Source organism: Penaeus vannamei, chromosome 43 (assembly GCF_042767895.1).
Source record: "Penaeus vannamei isolate JL-2024 chromosome 43, ASM4276789v1, whole genome shotgun sequence".
Lineage (NCBI taxonomy): Eukaryota > Metazoa > Arthropoda > Malacostraca > Decapoda > Penaeidae > Penaeus > Penaeus vannamei.
This window is the reverse complement of record NC_091591.1, coordinates 12,511,628-12,514,703: the sequence shown is the minus strand read 5'-3', so window position 1 is coordinate 12,514,703 and position 3,076 is coordinate 12,511,628.

Here is a 3,076-nt window from a genome sequence, read left to right as displayed (position 1 = left end):
CTACTCACTCCCCAACCCTTCACCTCCCCCCCCTCCTCAACCCTTTAGATTCCCCTCCCTTAAACCCATTAACTCAACCCTCCTCCTCCCCCTCCTCAAACCCTTAGCTCCTCCCCTCCCTTAAACCCTTTCGCTACACGCCCTCCCCCTCCTCAAACCCCTTCACTACTCCGCCCATGACCCCTTAACCTCCACCCCCCCTTTTGACATGATCAGGTGTCACCATTCTTTCAGGAGTTAACGAGATGCTTGAAGGAAAAGGGTTGTGGCTGAGGGTCATTGTGTCGCTGCCAAAAAAGAATAGGTGGGCGGTAATGATGAGGAGAGGGAGGTGAGGTGTTGGTGTGGGCGTGAGTGGGCGTGAGTGGGCTGGTAAGTGTGTGTGTAAGGGGGGAAGGGAAGGAGGGGGCGTAAGTGTCAGAAAGAGAGAGGGAGGGAGGGAGAGGGAGGGAGGGAGGGAGGGAGGAGGGGGAAATAGGGAGAGGAGGACGAGGGGGGAGGGGGGAGGAAATGGGGAGGAGGGAAGGAAAGGGAGGAGGGAGGGAAGGGAGAGGGAGGGAGGAGGGGAAGGGAGGGAAGGAGGGGATAGAGAGGGAGAGAGAGAGAGAGAGAGAGAGAGAGGGAGGGAGAGGAGAGAGAGAGAGAGAGAGAGAGAGAGAGAGAGAGAGAGAGAGAGAGAGAGAGAGAGAGAGAGAGAGAGAGAGAGAGAGAGAGAGAGAAAGAGTGGGGAAGGGAGGAGAGCGAGAGAGAGAGGAAGAGTGAAGGAGTGAGGGAGTGAGGGAGGGAGGGTGGGAGGGGGTGGGAGGGAGGGACGGAGGGAGGGAGGGAGGGAGGGAGAGAGAGAGAAAGAAAGAAAGAAAGAAAGAGAGAGAGAGAGAGAGAGAGAGAGAGAGAGAGAAAGCTTATGTATATAGATAAGCTGCGTTAATTAAATTTCCATTTTGTTTTTGAGATTCATACCACGCATCACTACATTATTTTTTCGCTATCATCATCATCATCATCATTATCTTAACTCTCGTCTTCGTCCTCCTCCTCATTTTCATGAAGGTCATTATTACTGTTGTTGTTATTAATATCCTCATTTCATTGTTATCATGTTCATTGTTATACATTTACAATTTTTATTTACACCACAGCCACTGTTATTATTATTATAATCATTATAATTACCATTATCATTTTTTATTATTATCATTATTATTACTATCATTTTATTATCATCATTAGTTTTATTTCTATAATAGTTTTTATTTATATCCTCAGCATCATTACTATCATTATCATTTTTATTATTTTCATTATTATTCATATTATCGTCGTTACTACCTTTATCATATATTTACCATTATTTATTATTATCCTCATTATTATTGTTATCACTATTATCATCATTATCATCATATTACTATTATTATTATCTTTATTATCATTAACATCATTGTTAGTATCATCATCATTATCATCACCATTGTTAACACTATTGTTATTATTATTGCCATTATCATTGACATTACTATCATCATTGTCTTTTATCATTTACATTATCTTCATCAATATCTTATGATTATCATAATCCTGTTATCATTTGTTATTATCGTCCTCGTTATCATGATCTTATTATTATTATTTACACACACACACACATAATACACACACACACACACACACACACACATACACACACACACATATATATATATATATATATATATATATATATATATATATATATATATATATATATATATATATATATATATATATATATATATGAATATGTATATGTATATGTACATGTATATATGTATATATTAGCTATGCCCAAGTAATTTCTAAAAGAATAAGAGTAGACATACGGTATGACTCTACTTACTGGGGACCTTGTATTTCCTAGTGAAAAGCATAATGAGGTAACTCAAAAGGGGAGGAGAGTCCATGACAAGGCAGAATCACGCGACTCTACGACTTTCATGAGTTGTGTGTGGAAGGAAATCAATAAGATTAAAGGCGCAGTTTTCTGTTAAATTGGAAAACAAATATGAAACTGGCTATCAATGGCAACTTTTAGATAAGGATAATGGATCATTCGCAAGTCTTGAGCTTCTTGCAGTCATTAAGACTAGCAAAACCCATGTAATTAGCAATGATGGTATCATGACAACATCCGACATCTTACAAAGGTACTGATAGAGGGATGAAGTGCTCTTCTTGGTTTCTTCAACTTAAATTTATTATGCATTCGTCTTGCTTTCTGCTTGGAAACAAACTACTATCACCAACCCAAAAGTAGGATACTTTGATAAGTATAGACCAAATGTTATGAAGGCCTGTCTCTCTAAAACCTGTGGAAGGATTCTTCTCTCTCATCTACACAAGATCACACTCATTCATCAGGCATTGTTTCCGAAAAGGAAGAGGAACAAAAATCTGTTTAGCACATCACATAAATGGAGATAATTCATTGTCCTTTTACATAACATATTCCAAGGGAACTTTCATCTGAGCCTCCCCAACTACAATCCTTCACGAATAAACTTCTGTAAAAGTTAAGGAACAGGTTTTGCTATGGAAAAAGTATGGTACCAAGACACCTACATGCTTTTGGTAAACTTGGGGTAGACGTTTTGCAAGGTGGAGTATTACTCCCTTCACTATTGAACATACTTGTACACTCTCTTTGCAGGCTCAACAGTGAGTTAGGAAACCTTTGAAGCATCACATTCTGTGCTGATAACATTCTCATTCAGGTCTTTGATAGGGAGATTTTAGTTTTATTTATTTATTATCATTATTTCTTTGAGGTTCAGCAAAATGTGTCCTTTCACCCCAGGGCTGGTCGGCCTGACACCGCACAGCACTTGTCCCCATATAATATTTTATGTTCATTTTACCTGTGTGTACTCTTCATCAATAAGGCTGTATCCACACCATTGACAAAACACGATGTGAACATTAAGACTGACAAGTTGGGTAACAAGTTGTAGAGTTGTAGAGGAACATCGTAGTACACATGTTGGTACGAATTTGTTGGGCGACAACAGATCAACCTTATTGCCGACATGTCTCCCGACAT